Source organism: Gymnoscopelus braueri (assembly GCF_963280865.1).
Source record: "Gymnoscopelus braueri genome assembly, chromosome: 22".
In the NCBI taxonomy this organism is placed as follows: Eukaryota; Metazoa; Chordata; class Actinopteri; order Myctophiformes; family Myctophidae; genus Gymnoscopelus; species Gymnoscopelus braueri.
The window spans coordinates 28360720-28383748 of record NC_137624.1 but is presented as its reverse complement, the minus strand read 5'-3'; the positions used below and the strand labels follow the sequence as shown (position 1 = coordinate 28383748).

Below are 23029 nucleotides of genomic sequence, written 5' to 3'. Positions count from 1 at the left end.
GGTCTGGTGGGCCAGCCACTCGGGAGAATGGCAACGCCACTTGGGGTGAAAGTCTGGGGCCGACCAAGGGGGTGGAGCCACCCTGGAAGAGGGTCTGGAACGGGGGCAGGACCCCTCTGGATGAGGTTCAGGGGAAGGCGCTGGAGACTGTACTGGGGAGGAGCTGGACACTCCTGGACTGGAGCAGAGGGAGGAGCTGGTGCCGGAGAGGACTGGACCGGAGGAGGTGGCCCGGTCGTCACCTGGGTGGGAGCTGGGGACCACGGCTGCAGCAGAGGGGGTGCAGGGTGCGCCTGGGCGTGCTTCAGCAATGAAGGTGATGCTGGGTGTGCCTGGACATGCTGCAGCTATGAAGGTGGTGCAAGGTGTGCTCGGCCTGGAGACGCCAATGGAGGAAGAGCGGGGTGCACTTGGAGAGGAGCTGGTGCCGGAGAGGACTCTGGCTGCACCACTTGGAGGGGGGGGGGGGGGGAGCTTGGAAGGAGCTGGTGCTGGAGAGGACTCTGGTGGCACCACTTGGAGGGGGGGGCTTGGAGAGGAGCTGGTGCCGGAGAAGACTCTGGCGGCACCACGTGGAGGGGGGGCTTGGAGAGGAGCTGGTGCCGGAGAGGACTCTGGCGGCACCACATAGAGGGGGGGGCGCTTGGAGAGGAGCTGGTGCCGGAAAGGACTCTGGCGGCACCACTTGGAGGGGGGGCACTTGGAGACGACCTGGTGCCGGAGAAGACTCTGGCGGCACCACTTGGAGGGGGAGGAGCTGGTTCAGGAGAGGACTCTGGCGGCACCGCTTGGAGGGAAGGCGCAGGGGGCGCCTGGAGAAGAGCTGGGGGCCATGGTTGCATCTGAGGTGGTGCTGGGGTCAATGGCTGCATCTGAGGTGGTGCTGGGGGCCATGGCTGCATCCGGGGTGGTGCTGGGGCCATGGCTGCATGGCAAGGTGTACTTGGACTTCCAACGCTGGTGGTGGCTGTCGAATCTGGCCCATATCTGGTGGCAGAGTATCCGGTTCGAAGGACCATGTAAAATCTCTTGGAGTTTGGGTGGAAAGTTCACTGGCTACATACATACTCCTACACCAGTATGCCTATCAGAGCATAAGGACCAGGCCAAGGTTTGAAGTTTCGTAAAATGATTTATTCGGAATCCATGTACATATGAGGATGAACAAATGTGGCGATGATGATTGAACTGGGTATGAAAGGAAAAATAGTAACAATCAGTACAAACAAACAAAGGCATAAATGTCAAATAAACAAATAATCAAAAAGAGCATATGTACTAATAAACAGGAAACAAGCATACTAATAATCAAAGGGAACATTTACTAATAAACAGGAAACAACATACTAATAATCAAAAGGAACATATGTACTAATAAACAGGAAACAAACATACTAATAATCAAAAGGAACATGTGTACTAATAAACAGGAAACGAGCATACTAATAATCAAAAGGAACATATGTACTAATAAACAGGAAACAAGCATACTAATAATCAAAAGGAACATATGTACTAATAAACAGGAAACAAACAGAACTTACTTATAATGCATCAAGTGGACATACAACATGGAGTACTAGCCAGCAGCACCTCTTCCCCCTTCAGACAAATGTTTGGTCTGACATTACTTGGGCCTATATAGACCTACCTCAGGTGTGCCAAATTAGGCTAAAACCAGGCTCCACCCACCACTAAGTGAAATGATTAGAACCACAGGATCCAACTCCGCCCACTCCCAGCAAGAGAGTGAGAGGATTTTCTACAAGCTTTATTGATCCCGTAGGGGGAATGCAGTCGTCAATGGCAGCACAGCAGTAAGAAACAGATACAGAAAAATGAGATAAGAGATGAGGGTAGAAACAAAATAGTAATAATAATGATAATGATCCCCCCCCAATGTGCAGCATTGAGAGCCCTGACGTCACAACATTTGGAGCAACGCCCACTGCACTCTGGTTGGTTGGGGAAATGAAAGGTTGACTCCCACGGCCTATGCCAGAAATGTCAACAGCTTGGTCCAGGCTTTCTTTTTGAGCAATTATTTGTATTAAATGTACTTGTTTGAATATTTGTTTGAATAGCCTATTTTTGAATATCCAGTGGTAAATAGTAAATTGTGAATTTATATAGGAAACATGTTTTGTAATAACAATCTAAATCTGCAGAGTAACTAGTAACTAATGTTTTCAAAACCCAGTCAACTCAAAAGTACAATATTTCCCTCTGAGACGCAGTGGAGTAGAAATATAAGGTATTTTGAAAAAATGGAAATACTAAAGTAAAGTAAAAGCCTCCAGTTATACTCAAGTACTGTACATACATTCCACCACTGGTCTGAGGTTATTAATTCACAAAAACGACATAGTTGTCATTGACCGATTTAAAAACATATCAATGCTGTTGTGCCAGAAACCTTGTATCTCAACTTGTATTTCAAACTTTTTATGTTTTGTTGTACATTAATGCACTACTAAGACACTAAGAGTGTCGCACAAAAGTAATGAAATTAGAACATCTACAAGCTCACAACGCTTCACGATGCCACGCGTTGTGAGCTTGTAGATTGGCTATTTTGAAATGCTTTTAACTCAGTGACTGCCATTGACGAGTATACTCGTAATTTCAATCCAACGCTCACACCGCCATTGACGAGTCATAACTATGGAACCGATTATCGCGACGGCACGCTTTTTCCCCCCCGAACGGTTTTGGACATGCATGGTTTCCACCGACAGCAACGGTATTCAGGGATTGAGTTTCTTGGCCTATACTGGCAGCATGCACAATAAATATTACTGTGATCTGCCTTGTAGCTTGCAGTGGTGTAAAGTATCTAAGTACATTTACTTAAGTACTGTACTTAAGTACAATTTTGAGGTATTTGTACTTTACTTGAGTATTTCCAATTTCCAATACTTTTACTTGTAGGCTACTCCACTACATCTCAGAGGGAAATATCGCACTTTTACTCCACTACAATTATTTGAAAACTTTAGTTACTAGTTACTTTTCAGATATAAATGATGACATTATGAAACATACATTAACCAATTTAGCCCTATTTTATACATAGGCTATTTGAAAACAGACGATCTACAAGCTCACAACACGTCGCAGCGCGACACGTTGTGAGCTTGTAGATCTGCTATTTTCAAATATTTTAGTACTTTTACTTTTGGTACTTTAAGTACATTTTGATGCCAATACTTTTGTACTTTCACTCAAGTAAATTTTGAATTCCGGGCTTTTACTTGTAACGGAGTACTTCTACATTGCAGTATTGATACTTTTACTTAAGTAAAACATTTGAGTACTTTTTCCACCACTGCTGTGATCTGCCTTGTAGTTTGTGAGATTTGTTATGGACAACACAGACAAACACACACACACACACACAAAGACACACAGGGGTGAAAACATGACGGTCCGCCCTGCCACAGACCAGACAGACCCTGTCACACCCTTAACTGATGAGACTGGGAATCAGGGGTTACTGAGGGGTTATTGGGACCAGACTGGACTTTCTGGGAAAAACTGTGTGTGTGTGTGTGTGTGTGTGTGTGTGTGTGTGTGTGTGTGTGACACAAGATAGACAGACAGACAGACAGACAGACAGACAGACAGACAGACAGACAGACAGACAGACAGACAGACAGACAGACAGACAGACAGAGACAGACAGCCAGATATGGGGGGAGAGAGAGAGAGAGAGAGAGAGAGAGAGAGAGAGAGAGAGAGAGAGAGGGAAAGAGAGGGAGAGAGACAGATACAGAGAGAGCGAGAGAGAGAAAGAGAGGGAGACAGATACAGAGAGAGCGAGAGAGAGAAAGAGAGGGAGAGACAGATACAGAGTGAGCGAGAGGGAAAGAGAGGGAGAGACAGATACAGAGAGAGCGAGAGGGAAAGAGAGGGAGAGACAGATACAGAGAGAGCGAGAGAGGGAAAGAGAGGGAGAGACAGATACAGAGAGAGCGAGAGAGGGAAAGAGAGGGAGAGACAGATACAGAGAGAGCGAGAGAGGGAAAGAGAGGGAGAGACAGATACAGAGAGAGCGAGAGGGAAAGAGAGGGAGAGACAGATACAGAGAGAGCGAGAGGGAAAGAGAGGGAGAGACAGATACAGAGAGAGCGAGAGAGGGAAAGAGAGGGAGAGACAGATACAGAGAGAGCGAGAGGGAAAGAGAGGGAGAGACAGATACAGAGAGAGCGAGAGGGAAAGAGAGGGAGAGACAGATACAGAGAGAGCGAGAGAGGGAAAGAGAGGGAGAGACAGATACAGAGAGAGCGAGAGAGGGAAAGAGAGGGAGAGACAGATACAGAGAGAGCGAGAGAGGGAAAGAGAGGGAGAGACAGATACAGAGAGAGCGAGAGAGGGAAAGAGAGGGAGAGACAGATACAGAGAGAGCGAGAGAGGGAAAGAGAGGGAGAGACAGATACAGAGAGAGCGAGAGAGGGAAAGAGAGGGAGAGACAGATACGGAGAGTGAGAGAGAGAAAGAGAGAGATAGAGAGAGAGAAACGGACACAAACAGACAGACAGACAGACAAAAAATGCAGATCTACAAGCTCACTGATTGTACATCAGACATGTTCTGTATTCATGAAAATATTTTTGGGGAGAATTTGAATTCAGCATTTTCCTCTATTATTGTATTGTTTTTTTAATTATTTTAATAAACGGTTAAATTGGTTAGTTCGATCAACTGTTACAACCCTGCTTAGCTGCAGACACCATTAAGCAGTGATCCCCCATTGTTACTGAAGTGTTAAACACTAAAAAGAATGGTGTGTGTGTGTGTGTGTGTGTGTGTGTGTGTGTGTGTGTGTGTGTGTGTGTGTGTGTGTGTGTGTGTGTGTGTGTGTGTGTGTGTGTGTCTTTCTGCATAGTACACTCTCAGAGTTAAATGAACACAGTGGAGATGGTGACAGTGAGCCTTGTCCTGTTGGCCTGCCTCCTGCCTCCCGGCCTAACGCTGTATATTTAGACAAGAGGATCATGAGACTCCTAATTCACTTGGAGTAAAAGCCAGAGGCCTGGGTGGGCCACAGCCACCCACGCACCTTTGCACGCACGCACCCAACCACACACACACACACAGGCAGGCACGTGTGCGCGCACACACACACACACACACACACACACACACGCGCACGCGCGCGTGATGCATCATGAGCTTGTAGATCTACTATTTTCGGTGTGCAATACTTGCGTGCAACCAAGTATATATCAGGCATTAACTCCAACCGTAACCCCTAAAGTCCTAAACCTCTTACTATATATACTACTGTACAAGTACACGCACGCACGCACGCACGCACGCACGCACGCACGCACGCACGCACGCACGCACGCACGCACGCACGCACGCACGCACGCACGCACGCACGCACGCACGCACGCACGCACGCACGCACGCACGCACGCACGCACGCACGCACGCACACACACACACACACACACACACACACACACACACACACACACACACACACACACACACACACACACACACACACACACACACACACACACACACACACACACACACACACACACACACACACACCATCATATTGGGAGCGTCAGAGTGGCGGTGGGATCAAAGACGTATTGATCTGCTGATCATTGGTTGAGAACCAGGAAGAATAAATGTGAGGCCTGAAGATGTGATTAGCTCGTTAAATATCAACAGTCTGCAGTCAGCTGACGATGAGGACATGGTTCATTAGTTCAGTAAGAAGGTCAGCGCCACCAGTGGCCACACAGAAATGTGTGGGGAATTCAGGAATTGGCATAATAACTAACTAAATTGGGATGGGAAAAGGGGGAAATCTTAATTTTTTAAAGTATTTGACAACTAAAATATCAACAAAGAAAAGAACGCAGTAGAACTGAAAATAAACACGTTCATAGACAGAGCTTTATTGATCCTGTGGGAGAAATTTAGAAAATAAGTAAGTAAGTGGCACCTTGGATGAGTTTATTTCAATGATCTATTCCATACTGTATATGAAGTAGGGGAACTATGTTAAATCCCTGTGCATTCATTTCAATAGGCTACTCAACAGCGCTACTTGGAGCGAATCACACCCAGGTGTTGCAAAGACTGCTAATTAAAAAATCGAAAAGGCAGGCAGGCAGCTGCTATAACGTGCATCCTGCGTGCGTGTGTGTGCTTGCGACATGCGTGTGTGTGCTTGTGTCATGCGTGTGTGTGCTTGTGTCATGCGTGTGTGTGCTTGTGTCATGCGTGTATGTGCGTTTCGCGCTTTGTCTTCCTGTGGTTGTGGGTGCGTTTATACGTGGCGCTCATGTGAGCGCTACGCTGTGCCGTCCTGTGTGTGTTCATGTTGCAGATGCTCATGCCAGACACACACACGCACGCACGCACGCACGCACACACACACACACACACACACACACACACACACACACACACACACACACACACACACACACACACACACACACACACACACACACATACACACACAAGTAAGACGCGCGAACGCAGCTCGAAAATAACAATAAGAAGAATCGAAAGGAATGAGCAATTGTAGAGAAGTGGGTGGTACAGTTTTTGTCTTTTTTAAATTGTACACACACACACAATTAAAGTCTGGCCTGGCCATTTGTACTTGTGCATGATGTATGAACTATTAATGCAGTAGCTATAATAATAAATGTATAGATAGATAGATGGATGGATGGATAGATAAGATACTTGTGTACTTTTACTCAAGTAAATTTTGAATACCAAACTTGTACTTGTAACAAACTATTTCCACAATAGGGTATTGATACTTTTACTTAATAAGAAACAATGTGAGTTGTCACCGCAAGTGACAACATGGTACGACAAAGTATGACTCAGGCTTTACGGCTCAACAAACCCAAGCCCAGAAACCAGTAGATAAACATGAGATTTGTGGTGTTTGGGTGGTGGGTGTAAAGTCTGTCCCCAGTGCCTGGTAAAACCCTCTGTATTAATAACAAAAGGAACCATTATCAGACATACAGTATCAAAACACATACAATATGTACAGTATGCACACATGAGAGTAGGCTGAGGACAAGAGGAGAGGAGAGGATGACAAAAAAATGAGGAGGAAAGAATTCAGTGGAAATCCAGCACAGTAGTTACTTAGAAGGAAGTGAAAAGTGGTTGAGGAGGTTTGAGGAGTATTTAGTTAGTGTGTCGCAAGTTCGATTCCCGATCCCGACGAGCTTTGCTGCGTGAGTGTGTGTCACTCCCCATCTCTCTCCCCATTTCCTGTCAGTCTTTGTCCTATCAATAAAGGCATAAAAGCCCAAAAATAAATCAAAAAAAAAAGGAGGAAGTGAAAAGTGAAAAGTGGTTGAGGAGGTTTGAGAATAATACACTGATGAGCTGTCATCTACAACTATGTGAACTATGTGATCTACAACTATGACGGAACAAGGAAACGGCTTGGGGAGATCCCCACATTCTAGAAGCACACGCACACGCACACGCGCACGCGCACAAACACACACACATACACACACACACACACACACACACACACACACACACACACACACACACACACACACACACACACACACACTTACTTATGTTCACAGATCTGAGAAAGATACAGAGGGACAGAGAGACGGACAGACGGACAGAGAGACAGACGGACAGAGAGACAGACGGACAGAGGGACAGAGAGACAGACGGACAGAGAGACAGACGGACAGAGAGACAGACGGACAGAGGGACAGACGGCCAGAGGGACAGACAGACAGACAGACAGACAGACAGACAGACAGACAGACAGACAGACAGACAGACAGACAGACAGACAGACAGACAGACAGACAGACAGACAGACAGACAGACGGACAGACGGAAAGAGGGACAGAGAGACAGACGGACAGAGGGACAGACGGCCAGAGGGACAGACAGACAGACGACAGAGGGACAGAAAGACAGACGGACAGAGGGACAGAGAGACAGACGGACAGAGAGACAGACGGCAGAGGGACAGAGAGACAGACGGACAGAGGGACAGAGAGACAGACGGACAGAGAGACAGACGGACAGAGGGACAGAGAGACAGACGGACAGAGGGACAGAGAGACAGACGGACAGAGAGACAGACGGACAGAGGGACAGAGAGACAGACGGACAGAGAGACAGACGGACAGAGGGACAGAGAGACAGACGGACAGACAGAGGGACAGACGGCCAGAGGGACAGACAGACAGACGGAAAGAGACACAGAGAGACACAGTGAGAGAGGCAGAGGCAGAGTCTTATCAGATCAGATTTGCCATCTTAATGTTCTATTTACCCAGCATGCACTGGGCCTCTCCCGGTACTCAATCTCTGTTACATCAAGTGTTCAGGTGGCTGAGAACAATGTGCACAACCTGTGTGTGTGTGTGTGTGTGTGTGTGTGTGTGTGTGTGTGTGTGTGTGTGTGTGTGTGTGTGTGTGTGTGTGTGTGTGTGTGTGTGTGTGTGTGTGTGTGTGGTCTACAACTACCCAGTGTAAAGTTCCCTCTAGACCTTAAAATGAATAGCCTATCACTCTCTCACACGCACGCACGCACGCACGCACGCACGCACGCACGCACGCACGCACACTTCAATAACAAGACACAAAATATGTATTCAAGTCATGATAAGTCATCATCATAGTTAACATGAGGAAAAATACACAGTGTGTCTATGCTGCTCTCACATAAATATGACATAAATATGACATAAGAGCTGAAGTAGCCAACGTTATTCCCCTTTTGCCCCTGGGTAAAAGTTCAATCACAAAACCATTTGCTCAATTGTGTCTCTCACACGAGACTTTTATCTGAACCTGTCCAGACGGGTGGTTTAGCTCAGACGTGCCCTGAGGTTCCTCACTGCTGTTGCCAATCAATCAATTAACTACTTAACGTCGTTCTGTGTAACATTCATTTCAACTTGTGTTTTTGGCGACACCTCTGGCAGCTCCGTTGTCATAGAACTGAGATGACCAGAACTTCCTGTACATTTCTGGGGCAGATGCTTTGCCACTAAAATTTGAGTCGTCAAAAAAAAAACATGGAATGGTTGTTGTGTGAGATATATACCAGTGAAAAGATTGTATCAAAAATGTATTTAATTGAAAAAGTTACGATGACAATGACACGTATATACTTCGTTGACCGGGGGTACTTTGCTGCCCTCTAAACCAAATCACCAAACATACACCAAAATGTTCTTATTTGCATGCTCGATTTTACTGCGGGGAAGCCATTCCTCTCGTTTTGGAATCCATGCTTCTGCTTTTGAATCCCCCCCCCCCACCCCCCTCTTTGATATCCTTTTGATATCAACGCTTTGTGAGATTGATGACGTGCTAGCCTATTTTCGCTATTTATTGTACAACAGGGCTTAGACGTGGTTATCTATCTATCTATCTATCTATCTATCTATCTATCTATCTATCTATGTGCTCTAGTTCTGTGTATCTCCCACCCCCTCATCTCGTCTCTCAGCAGGGCCTCGTATGTGACATCTGTACAGACAGCAGACAAGCCCATGTCTGAAAGGTCACTGGGGATGTAGGCAACTCTGTCAGGATAGGTGTGTGTGCGCACGAGAGTGTGCACGTGCGTGCGCGTTCATCTGTTTAAGTCTATTTAAACCATAGTTTCCCCCCCTACGCGTACATATTAAATACATTTCAATCGAATAAAACGCTATTGATCAAAAACAATATATCATCATAAAAAATACATGGAAATCAGCATTCTAAAATAGCCAGTACAATGCAATTGATCAGACACTTTTACTGTCCCCGTGACATTAACACTAACACTAACACCACCATGTTTATCTCCCTCAGGTCCCATTTCCTTCCACCTGTGGAAACTACTTTAACCAAATTAACCGTCACAACCACATGGACCACATGAACCTTCACAATGCATCGCAACCAGTGGAAGTAAATGTATCAATATTGTATTGTAGAAATACTCTGTATCTGTACAGTAAGAGTCCTGTATTCAAAAAGTATTGGCATCAAAATATACTTAAAGTACCAAAAGTAAAAGTACTCATTATGTAGAATGTCCCGAAGTTTTCAAATGTATAAAATCCGGCTATTTTCAAATAGGGTAGCCAAAGTACATATAGGGCTTAAGTAGGGTGACCACCGTCCCGAAATTCGCGGGACAGTCCCGAAATTGGACCCTCTGTCCCGCGTCCCGCACAAGCAGGGCAATGTCCCGAAAATCTAAGTTATGGGGAATTTAAAAAAAAAAAGATTTTTATTTTATAAAAAAAAAAAAGAATCATAAAATGTTTAAGTTAACTTGCAATACCCTCTTATATCTGTGAAATACTATTCTTGGATAAATGTAATTGGTCAATGCTGTATGTATTTGTGGAACGCCATTGGTTGGAGGGGAGTGGGGGGTGGACCAAAAAACAACAACATCCGCGACTCCGCGTCCACACTCCACACTGGTCACAGCTGACAGGCAGCTCACGCACACACAGGTACAACAGTGCGGACTAGTGTCATCGCTGCGCGGGCAAAAATACAAAGCGAAAATGGAGGAAACGTAATCAAACCTAAAAAAGGTCAAGGTCATCACACTACCGTTTTGTTGACCTTATGACCTTTTGAGACAGTGATGAGGACTCAGTGACAATTCTCTGTTGCCACTTGTATAACCTAGACGTAACTAAGCCCTCTAGCATGCATGCTTACAGGTCCATTTAGTTCCATTTGTACTCTGTTCAGAATTAAATTAACAGTTACAGATTGCAGCATTAGTAACTGTAATCTCAGAGTAAGTCTCCTCTGGGTAAGAATGTCCAAACTGTAATTGTAATCTGGATAAAGGATGTGGTCAGCAGTGGTGGAAAAGGTACTCAATTTTTTTTACTTAAGTAAAAGTATCAATATTGCAGAATGTAGAAATACTCGGTTAGTAAAAGTCAGGAATTCAAAATTTACTTGAGCAAAAGTACGAAAGTATTGGTATCAAAATGTACTTAAAGTACCAAAAGTAGAAAGTGCTCATTAAGCAGAATGTCCCATTCCACAAGTTCAAAATGTATAAAAATCTTTTGAAAATAGCAGATCTACAAGCTCACAACGTGTCGCGATGCGACGCGTTGTGAGCTTGTAGATCGGCTATTTTCAAATAGCCTATGTATGAAATAGGGCTGAAGTGGTTAATGTATGTTTTATAATGTAATAATTTGTATCTGCAAAGCAACTAGTAACTAAAGTTTTCAAATAATTGTAGTGGAGTAAAAGTACAATATTTGCCTTACCTTCTATTCCATATAGTGGAATAGAAGTAAAAGTATGGACAATTGAAAAAACTCTAGTAAAGTAAAAAAAACATTGCACTTAAAGGGATATTTCACTTTCAAAAAAACTTTTGGTCATTTTATCGTCTACTCAGGCTTTTGTGAGCCCCCCAGACCGTTTTTAAGTTGCTTGATTCAGTATTAAGATATTTGATATTCATTTTATCACACACGCCCCCTTCCTATACAAACCCATTATAACTTCAAACTCCATTTTTAACATGTTAGATTCATCAAAAACACCCGTCCTTGGTTCTGCTGACTCACCCTGCCCTCCTAATACGCGAGGCGGCCGTGTTTTTTCGATTACTTTTTTCATTTATTTGTAAATGTAATACATTACTAACAACAGTATTAGCAGAGGCACGCGGCCAGGACTATTTTCGAGGAGGGGATGCTGTAAATAATGTGTTCTTTGGAGGAGGAGGGGACATAAACTACTTCACCTGTTGCACCGGTATTTATTTAGCAGTGCCCCTTCAACAGACTTAAAAAAAAATCTGGGAACAATACATTTATGTATTGAAACAAGGCTGGTTGAATTACTGCCTCGGTTAACCCATTAAAACCCGGGAAAGCATCTGTGTAATCTTATACTTTGGCTATTCAAAAATAGCAGATCTACAAGCTCACTTGCGAGCTTGTAGATCTGCTATATATTTTTTTATCGTAAACATTTTTGCAAATCTTTGAATATATATATTTTTTCTAGGGGGGGTCCCTGCAACTAAATATTTTTGAGATGGGGGTCCGCAGCCAAATACATATAATTTTGGGGGTCCTTGACATGAAAACGTTTGAGAACCACTGATAAAAGCAAAATACGTTTTTCAGAAATTTGTTAGGATTTAGAAGACTTTTTTTTTTAAATCTGGTCCTCTGGTCTTAATGGGTTAATTAACAGACATCAAAACAGGACACGGTTCACCAGTTTTAATTGCTAGGTTGTGCCCTGGCTACAGAGTACTGACCCAGCGTGTTGCTTAGTGTACACATACAAATAATACAAACAAGACAAAACAAGAAGGCAGAATGGGCCGAATTTATCCTGAATGTCTTTATGAACCCTCATTTTCTCACTTTCTGACCAGAACAAAAGTCAGAAAGGTTGCTCAAGACGAGCAACCTTTCTGACTTTTGTTCTGGTCAGATAGTTACTGAATGGTGAGTGATCTAATACAGGAGTAGGGATGCACCGAATGGGAAATTCTTGGCCGAAACCGAATGCCGAAAATAGAAAACAGTTGGCCGAAAACCGAATGGCCGAATATGATAAATATATATACATATATATATATAATTAATTTATTTGTTTACCAATGTTGATCAGCTACCTGATTATGGCAAAAGACATGATTATGGCAAAACTTAACTTAGATAATAATCACTATTATGGGTCCATAAAACATTTATTCAGCACTTTTGAATCCATACATTAATTCCAGACTGACTGCTGAAAGATTGTAAAATGTAAACATTTATATAATAATAATATTCCACATTTTATTCCAAGATTTTTTGAAAATAGCATTGTTTCGGTGTCTTTCGGTGATATCGGCCGATATGTTTCGGTGTCTTTCGGCCGATATGTTTCGGTGTCTTTCGGTGATATCTTTTAGGCGTTAAAACCCTTTCGGCCGAAAGCCGGAAATGCATTTTTTAACAATTTTCGGGCCGATATGTTTCGGTGGCCGAATATTCGGTGCATCCCTATACAGGAGTAACACACGTAAACAATCAGTTCACTCTAATGCAGAGACGGCAATAATCTTAGAGATACTGTATTCACTTTACTTGCCTACTTTACCAGGTGTAACAAAAATAAAATAATTCATTTAACATTTGTGATAATTAAATGCTCATATTCTTACAGTTTATGTGTGCATACAATATTATATAATTACATATTTACAAGCCAATCATATTCATGTTTCCAGAGGCAATAACCTCCAAGCAAATATTGTAGATTAAGTGTCTTTGCCTGTGTTTAACAAACAATACAGACAACAGTGTGTCAAACCTGTTTTCACATAATACTATTTAAACAAACCATTTGGCTGGAGTTCATTTAACATGGCCATAGCTTCAACATAATATTTACAATGGCCACACAATACTTGTTTCTGATTGGCTGGAGGAGGGTGTTCTAAAATGAATACAACCCATAAGGGTCCATTTTGTTACAATTGTACGCTCTCTGAGTTACAAATGGATGAATTAACACTAGTTTTTTAATGTGTCCTTGGCAATTAAGTGCATTCACCAGGCTGTTGTCGCCGGTATAACTTGTTACTGATTACAGAGCTACTGTAGAATGATAAAGTACTTCAGTTAAACAGTGAACCTATTTAACTGTTCACTGTTTACTTTAGAATTCAGTGAACAAGATAATGAAAACGTAGCGACGTTTCCACACACGCCAGTGACCTTACCACATTTAGTATACTTACAGAGTTTGAGTATTAAGAAAATGTTACAAAACAGTAGCACACTTCTGCCATTAGCCAGTACATTGTACGACTAACCCCAGTCAATGATATGGAAAGAAATTCTACAATTCTACATACTCAACATACTTGGTTTTATACATAATTAAATATGAAACCTAGTTATACGATATAAAGCCTGTACCAATCAGCCTTTACAATGAGTGCCCACAGAGAAGCCTGACAATGAATGACACTACTCACTGGAACCATGGACTAGAACCATTCCAGGTGGTCTGTACGGATCAAATCCTACACCAGGGGGTCTTCAAAAAAATTCAGGCCAAGGACCCCTTAGCTAAGAGAGAGGGATGAAGCAGGGACCCCCGCTACAGCTTGTATAAAATTGTGTTGAACTTTTTCATACATTTCATACATAGTTGGACACATGCTAATGTGTATTTTCGGATAGTTAACGTTTTAAACCCTCAATATTTAGTCAACTTGACCGTTGACTTGGTCTGCTCTTTTTCCCCCTCTACACCAACTCTCTGAAAATAGCTGATCTACAAGCTCACAACGCCTCGTTGTGAGCTTGTAGATCTGCCATTTTCGGCTAAGGTTCCCCATCACACAAAGATTTGGCGGACCCCCTGTAGTAACTCTGAGGACCCCTGTCCTTCACTGCTTCCCTCTCAGCTTTCCTACCGTCTGTTTCTATAGACCGTTAGAATGCTGCGAGTGTGACAGCATAGGAGAGTCAGACAGTAGGAAAGCTGAGAGGGAGACAGTGTAGGAGAGACAGACAATAATAAATCTGAGAGGGAAACAATGTAGGGGAGACATACAGTAGGAAAGCTGAGAAGTGTTTCCCTCTCAGCTTTCCTACTTTATGTCCCTACAACACTGTCTCAGCCTTCCTACTGTCTGTCTGTTTGTCTGTGTGTCTCTCCTACACTGTCTCCCTCTCAGCTTTCATAATGTCTATCTCTCCTACACTGTCTGCCTCTCAGCTTTCATACTGTCTGTCTCTCCTACACTGTCTGCCTCTCAGCTTTCATACTGTCTGTCTCTCCTACACTGTCTGCCTCTCAGCTTTCATACTGTCTGTCTCTCCTACACTGTCTGCCTCTCAGCTTTCATACTGTCTGTCTCTCCTACACTGTCTCCCTCTCAGCTTTCATACTGTCTGTCTCTCCTACACTGTCTGCCTCTCAGCTTTCATACTGTCTGTCTCTCCTACACTGTCTCCCTCTCAGCTTTCATACTGTCTGTCTCTCCTACACTGTCTGCCTCTCAGCTTTCATACTGTCTGTCTCTCCTACACTGTCTGCCTCTCAGCTTTCATACTGCCTGTCTCTCCTACACTGTCTCCCTCTCAGCTTTCATACTGTCTGTCTCTCCTACACTGTCTGCCTCTCAGCTTTCATACTGTCTGTCTCTCCTACACCGTCTGCCTCTCAGCTTTCATACTGTCTGTCTCTCCTACACTGAGTCCTTTTGTAGGTCAGTGCAAGAAAAAAAAACGTAATACTAAGGGAGTGCAAATAAATGTGATCATGGGACTGAAACATGAAAGAAAAGCACAGCTAAATTTAGCATAAAACCCAAGAGTGTATAAAACAGAGTTAAAGAGATCACAAGCACCCCGAACGAGGCGGCTAAGTGTGATACAGCGAAGCAGTTATCGACTTGTAGAGACGGGTGTGATCACATTCCTTTTTCACAGATGTTTGAGACTTTATTATTTGATGTGTAGCGTAGCGTCCCGATTCTGGGCATGTCATGATAGGCAGACATTTGCCGAAGAGATTTGGTGTAGAGGGGGGAAAAAAGGAGAGGGCCAAGTAGAAGCCTGGGGGACACAGTCCATGTGAAAGGGCCTTTCTGTGTGTTTTGGTGAGTTCTCCCCGTGTCCCCTAGGGTAGGTACCCTCACAAAAAACATGCAGTAATCCCGGTCTCTATACTGCCTCCCCCTGGTCAGCCGGGGCGCCTGATGGAGGGGAAAGGAACCGGTTGGAATAACGTGTTCCTTCCACGCACTACGTCCTACCGGGGAAAACTCCCCCCTGTCAGGTGATAAGAAGCGGCTTGCTAGATCCTCATGCATTGAAGGAGGCATGAGCTCAGTTCTGGGCTCTCCCTAGGCTGGCAGAGGGAGAGTAGCGTCCAGGATTACAATTGGCACTGGGTAAAACAATGGGTTACAAAATCTTGGGATAAAAATGTATTAAAAAAAATAAGTGTATGGGTTTCAGTGATAAACCTCTCTCTCTGTATTTCTGTCTCTCTCTCTCAGCAGACCCCATCATACATAAAGCTACTATACCCTCCAGCTGGTCACATGTTTAAAGACTCATCAATTACCTCTGAGAGGTTTCTCATCAAAGCAAACACTCAAACTGCCAAGACCGAGACCGCACCATTAAGCCCCCTGAATAACAAAGTTATACTTATTTCCTTCAAACAGTTATTTATTCTCTTACTAGACAGACCTAATTTACTACCTACGCTTTTGCATTCCCTGATGCAGGATCAAGAATTTGTCCAAGAGAACAAGTCATACTGGTTAAGTATGTTTGCACATGCAAAAGGAACGAGTTTGCATCGACTACAATATGGTTGTTCTTCTTACCTGCTAATAATGTCTCCTCCTGACGTTGTTGACCCAGCGGTACGTTTACGATCCCAAGAGATTCAACAGGTCGCCTCGCAGCGAGACAGAGAACAGCTGACTAGCAGCACTGCATCCACACTGCCCTGACTGACTACCATTCAACACACACACACGCGCACACACACACACACACACACACACACACACACACACACACACACACACACACACACACACACACACACACACACACGCACGCACGCACACAAGCCACTCCCCTCTTCAACTGATGGACTGGCTGCCTGGTCCACCAACGGGCTACTTTGATGACTGGATGGTGAGTCTCCTGACTGAAAGGCTCCTTGTTGAGACTGACTGACTGACTGACTGGCTGGCTGACTGACTGACTGACTGACTGACTGACTGACTGACTGACTGACTGACTGACTGACTGACTGACTGACTGAGCAATGGGAGATGTGCATTAAGCCACACCCCTCACTGACCAGCTGACAAACTGATTAGATTGGCTGCTGTGTGTTCAACTGACTGGTTAAGCTTCCTCACTTAACCACTGGTTGCAAACAAATACAGTAAAAGAAATACCAGTACGTACAAATACAATGTCTGTCTGTCTGTCTGTCTGCCTGCCTGTCTGCCTGCCTGACCGACCGCCTGGTTCACTGACACATTCAATAACTAATTGTTTAACTGAATACCTGAATAGTCTGATGACTGCTACGTTTAGCTGCTGACTGCTGTTTCACCCTTTCTGCACTTCCCTCTTCCTTGTCTATGCCCACTCACTCACACAACACACACATTCTCACAATTTTCTTTATCTGTCTGTGTCTCTCTCTCTCTCTCTCTCTGTGTGTGTGTAAGGAGAGGGTGGGGCTGATCTACAACAGGCTAGCTCAAACACACGCACGCACAACATTCACACAAAGCCTTATCAGTTAGTAAGTCAGAGTACTGCTGTAGGTGATGCTGCGGGAAGGAGCTCTGTGTGTGTGTGTGTGTGTGTGTGTGTGTGCGTGTGCGTGCGTGCGTTAAAGTTTAGGTGCATGTGCGTGTGCACATGTGTTTGCATGCATGTGATGTGTGTATGTGTGCAGCGCGCGCGCGCGCGTGTGCGTGTGCGTGTGCGTGTGTGTGTGTGTGTGTGTGTTTCAGTAGCAGTAAAACAGGAAGTAAGTAACCAAGGAAACAGAACTATAGGTAAACACTGTTGGCTACAACTAAAGTATGACATCATTAATTAATAAAATAAATGTGCATGTCATACAGTAGGTACGCCTTATACCTCCAGGTACAAAAATCACAACAAAGCCAGATGCAGAATATAACTAATACACTACCAACCAAGCAGAATATAACTAATACACTACCAACCAAGCAGAATATAACTAATACACTAACAACCAAAACACCAGCACAACAACAACATCTACAACAGCAACAACAAACACACGTTAATCTGAACAACCAAAAACAAAACTGCACAGCAGCAGTGTTACAAACAGGAAAGTATTCGCTCTATCAGCTCCGGTACTGTACCTGCAAGCATGGACATTAACTGTACTGTCTGCGGTAGTGTTGAACAAAGCCATGGAATTACATGGAATTAGAGCACCAAATGTAGCATTGCGCTATGACGATTATGCAGAAATAATTGCAATTATCTCAAATAATTGAGATTATGTAATGATTGTGAGGCCTAGTTGTACATGACTTTCTATCTGTTCTGTTCCTCTGTATACTATATTCTCAACATGTACCCTTTATACCGAGTCAATTCCCCTGTACATGTCAGAGACTAGAGTCTCTGCCTTCAGACTCAACAGTTCCCTCATCTCCATTACGCTGTCATTCATGACACATGGAATCGCAGGACACAGCGGATAACAAGGACACTTACGAGGTGAGGCAGTTCTGCTCTTTGCTAACATGTTTACTCTTCCTTCTGCTCTCTATCTGTCTCTCTCTCAATTCTTTCTGATGTTTTATTAAGGTACTAATTGAATTTGTGTGTGTGTGTGTGTGTGAGTGTGTGTGTGTGTGTGTGTGTGTGTGTGTGTGTGTGTGTGTGCGTGTGAGCGTGTGTGCGTGTGAGCGTGTGTGCGTGTGTGTGTGTGGTGACCTTTAGCCGGTGTGGAACGTGAAAGGTCATTGAACAACAACACAAAGTGACCAAGAGAAATGATTCACGTGACTCTGACTGACACCTCTGAACTAAACGAGTACACACACACGCGCCCCCACACACACACACGCACACACACACACACACGCGTACGTTCTGCCTCTGGTCCATCTCATTCCAGTCTTGCCATCCATTTTGTACCATTCAAACCAATCTGTACCATTTCAATTAGAGCCCGACGGATATATCAGTCCGGCCAATATATCGGTCATTACTTAACTTTCTTGACTACATCGGTATCGGCTACAGCCGATGTGCAGCCGATGTGCAGCCGATGTGTCCCGATTTTTGCCACTTTCAGGCTTTCTGTCCCTATATATTTTGGGCATGTCATTCTTGGTGAAAATGTTCAAAAGTTATCCAAAGAAATCTTAAATAGTCCATTTATAAGGTCACAACACGTCGGGCTATAATTTCAACCCAAACTCATTCCAATCCAATCTGTATCATTGTCTCCGACAGGCCAAAGGCATGGCCGAGACTATGTTTTGCACCCTGTCCGTGCGTGTGTGCGTGTGTGCGTGAGTGTGTGCGTGCGTGCGTGCGTGCGTGCGTGCGTGCGTGCGTGCGTGCGTGCGTGCGTGCGTGTGTGTATGTGTCCGTCGAAAGCTAATCTCCGGCACCGTTGGCTCGATCGATGTGAAACTGTGCACGCACACTCCCTAGGGGCCAAGGAAAAACCTGCATTTTTCACATCTGCCTTTTATAGCGCCACCAGGAGGCCGATTTTTGCAAAACAAAATATTTCATATTACTCCTATAGATTTTGTCCAAACATCACGCAAAATCAGTACACCATTATCTCCATAGTCATGCGATCAACACGGATCTGTCCATTTTTCACATTCCATCCTGATCCTAAGATTGGCTTCCAAAGTTTGCAGGAGTGGTCCGTTTTGAACAAAATGCCTCAAATCATGAACGCAGCATGCGATTGCCGTGAAACTTTGCTATTTTGAGATTTTTGCTAAACTAATGTTTTGATATTACTCCTACGGTACACATTATCTCTATGGCCGAGACCTTTTTCTAGTTCCATTCTGTTTCTGTCCATTGTATAGAGGTTAGAGACCAACCAATAATATAGATTATATATAGATATAGATCGGCCATTATTTGACGTTTTTGATAATATATGGGTTCGGCTCTAATGAAGACACAGACCCCTGGCTATGATGACGTCTCCTGGATGAATGTCAAACAGGAAACCTGGGTAAAGCCAATCAGGTAACAGTCTGACAACAAGAACAAAAACGCCTCAGGACAGCAATTCCCAGCAAACTGGAAAAATCACTTAAATATTAATGGTGGTAGCTTTGATGGCTGTGTACAAACACACACGCACACGCACGCACGCACACGCACATGCACACGCACACACACACACACACACACACACACACACACACACACACACACACACACACACACACACACTTACTTCCAGGGCTTAACAGTGTCAGCTGGTCATAGAGTTATAATTGCTGCTATCAATTTGACGGGAGGATATGAACAGAGGGAACCTCTGTCATCTGTGCACACACACACACACACACACACACACACACACGTGCGGCGTGTGTGCGTGCGTGCGTGCGTGTGTTAGTTTGATAGCAGTATGAAGCACCGATCATAAAAACTGAAAAAGCTGACTAGACAAGCTCACAAATCTAGCGTCCATGCACACTACAGTAGCCCTGGAGGGGCTTATGATATGACATATCTTCCCTATCAGGGGGGAAACCTTGTATGTCCCACACGAGACGTTACTTTCCAGGAAATGCCCACACGAATCCTCTGTCTTCATTTAACCCATTCAATCAGGGAACGCATCTCTGTCATTTTAGATGTATTTGCCGCGCTATGAGCTTGTACATCTGCAAAAAAAAAAAAAAAAATCATGAAAGGTTTTTTTTTTCTTTTTTTTGCGAACATTTGTAACTCAAATCTTTGCTTCTGGGGGTCTCTGGAACTAAATATTTTACAAATATAATAGCCATAATAGCCAAATACATCTAAAATGACAGAGATGCGTTCCCAGATGGAATGGGTTAACCATTCAGCGACTGCACATTAAGGTTACATATATATTATGTACACTTTCACTGTTGAATTAATACTGAGGATGTGTGTGTGTGTGTGTGTGTGTGTGTGTGTGTGTGTGTGTGTGTGTGTGTGTGTGTGTGTGTGTGTGTGTGTGTGTGTGTGTGTGTACACTCTGCTACACCACCCCCAGTGGTGGACAGTAACCAAGTACATTTACTTGAGTACTGCTACACTCACTTTTATTTTTGAGTAGCTTTACTTTGCTTGAGTATTTGAGTATTTTTGGAAACTGGACTAGACTTTACAGTACATTTCAAAGACAAATATTGCACTTTTGATACCACTACATTTCTAGGAAATCATGAACTAACCACGTAAGCCCCATTTCAAATATAGTGAAAAGTATTCACTATTATTCATATTTTTTGAAAATCTAGAAAATATTTTATTTTATTTTGGAAAATGACAAAACTTTAATAAAGCGACGTATTGCACTCCCATCTTGCATCGTTCTAGAGCTGAAAGAATATGTACATCATAATTTGTACTTTTGAATACTTTAGTGTTTGTAAAAGCAAGTACTCCAGTACTTTAACTCAAGCACGTACTTGATTGAGCAACTTTTACTGGTGGTTGAGCAACATTTGAAAAGGAGTATCTACACTTTGACTCGAGTACTGGGGTTGAGTACTTTGTCCACACCGACCAATGCAGTGTCAGTGTGTGAATGAGCTGAAGCAAGGCACCATATAAACAGAGTCATGCAGGTTCAATTAAGACCCTGTAAGCACAATGGGACTACTGTCTCCTCCTGTCTAAGACAGTCTACAGTACCTGAGAGTGTTCGCTTACCACCGAGCGGTAAATTAACAGCTTGGATCGATGGAACCAAAACGTAGTATAATTGAAGTTGCTATTTATTGGTATCACAATGAAAACAAACGTTTCAAGGTTTAAAAGAACCATGTCATTTTTTTGTTTAAAGGGAATAGTTCACCCCTAAAATGACTTATTTTCAATCAATTACACACCCCATGACTCCTTGAATTCATTTGAGATTTTTTTATTTTGGTCGCATTCCTAGGCCAATAATTTGATGACCGGCGGTGTCTCCGGTAGGAGAATCAATGGAGACAGTCGCCGGCTCCATCAGGTGAGTAATTGATAGAAAAAAAGTCATTTTGGGGTGAACTATCCTTTTACATTCTTTTTAACCCATTAAGACCTGAGGCGATTCTTAAAAAAAAATCGAAATCCTAACAGTTTTTGGGAAAAAATCTAAAATAAAAATGTTCAAGATTTTTCAAAAATAGCAGATCTACAAGCTCATAGCGCATAACTATGTAATATCATCAATAACATCTTAAGTGTTTTGCCAATTATTTGGGAGCCCACTTGCAATAAATACACTCAGGGCCCAGGTTGAGAACCACCGATGTAGCCGAAAAGGTCAATACATGCTCCTTCCAATGTACGTTTCGGACAGCTATGCTTTCCGAAACTAGTTGGGAGAGTCAGGACATCTGGGGGTGCAGGAGCTCTGAGAACGCCCATCGGAAGTTCTGAATGACGTCAATTTGGAGTTATATCCCCTCCCTCTCCCAAAATGTCAGGAGGATCAGGTGATGAGCTTAACACTTCTACATACAGTAACATAATCATTGCTGTTGGTCAGAAACGTTGTACTGGTCAGCTCCCAGTGACCAACAGTAGCAGACTGTGGTTGTACTGGTCAGCTCCCAGCAGTGGTGAAAAGTAACTTTTAGGAAAGTACATTTACAGTACTTGTACTTAATTTGTAATTTTGAGGTATTTGTAATTTACTTGAGCATTTCCAATTTCCAATACTTTTACTTCTACTCCACTACATCTCGGATCCAAATATTGTACTTTTACTCTACTGCAATTATTTGAAAACTTTAGTTACTAGTTACTTTGTAGATTTTGATTATTAACCACTTAACCACTTCCGTCCCATATACATTTCAGCCATTTGAAAATAGCAGATCTACAAGCTCACAATGCGTCGCGGTGCGTCGCATTGTGAGCTTGTAGATCTGCTATTTTCAAAAGATTTACATTACATACATTTGAAAACTTGAAATGGGACATTCTGCATAATGAGTACTTTCTATTTTTGGTGAATTTTACTCAAGTACATTTTGAATTCTGGACTTTTACTTATAACAGAGTATTTCTACATTGCAGTATTGATATTTTTACTTAAGTAATTTTTTGTTTACTTTTTCCACCACTGGCTCCCAGTGACCAACAGTAGCAGACTGTGGTTGTACTGGTCAGCTCCTAGTGACCAATACTGGACCCAGGCAGTGGTGCTCAAATGTAAAGTATCAATACTGCAATGTACTGTAGAAGTACTCAGGACAGCAGAGTCA

The 23029-nt window shown here is 43.4% G+C and overlaps 1 protein-coding gene across 2 annotated transcripts in view; it reads right to left on the bottom strand.

Moving 5' to 3' along the window:
- Positions 1-23029, bottom strand: part of LOC308078591 (ras-related protein Rab-27B-like) — a 71129-nt gene that overhangs the window by 28548 nt on the left and 19552 nt on the right. Inside the window, exon 1 of one of the 2 annotated variants that reach the window (XR_013932553.1) lies at positions 16400-17072. The exons of the other annotated variant lie outside the window; for it this stretch is intronic. The gene's annotated coding sequence lies outside the window, so the exon portion shown is untranslated. Of the gene's footprint in view, positions 1-16399; positions 17073-23029 lie in introns of those variants that run through there. 2 annotated transcript variants of the gene reach the window in all.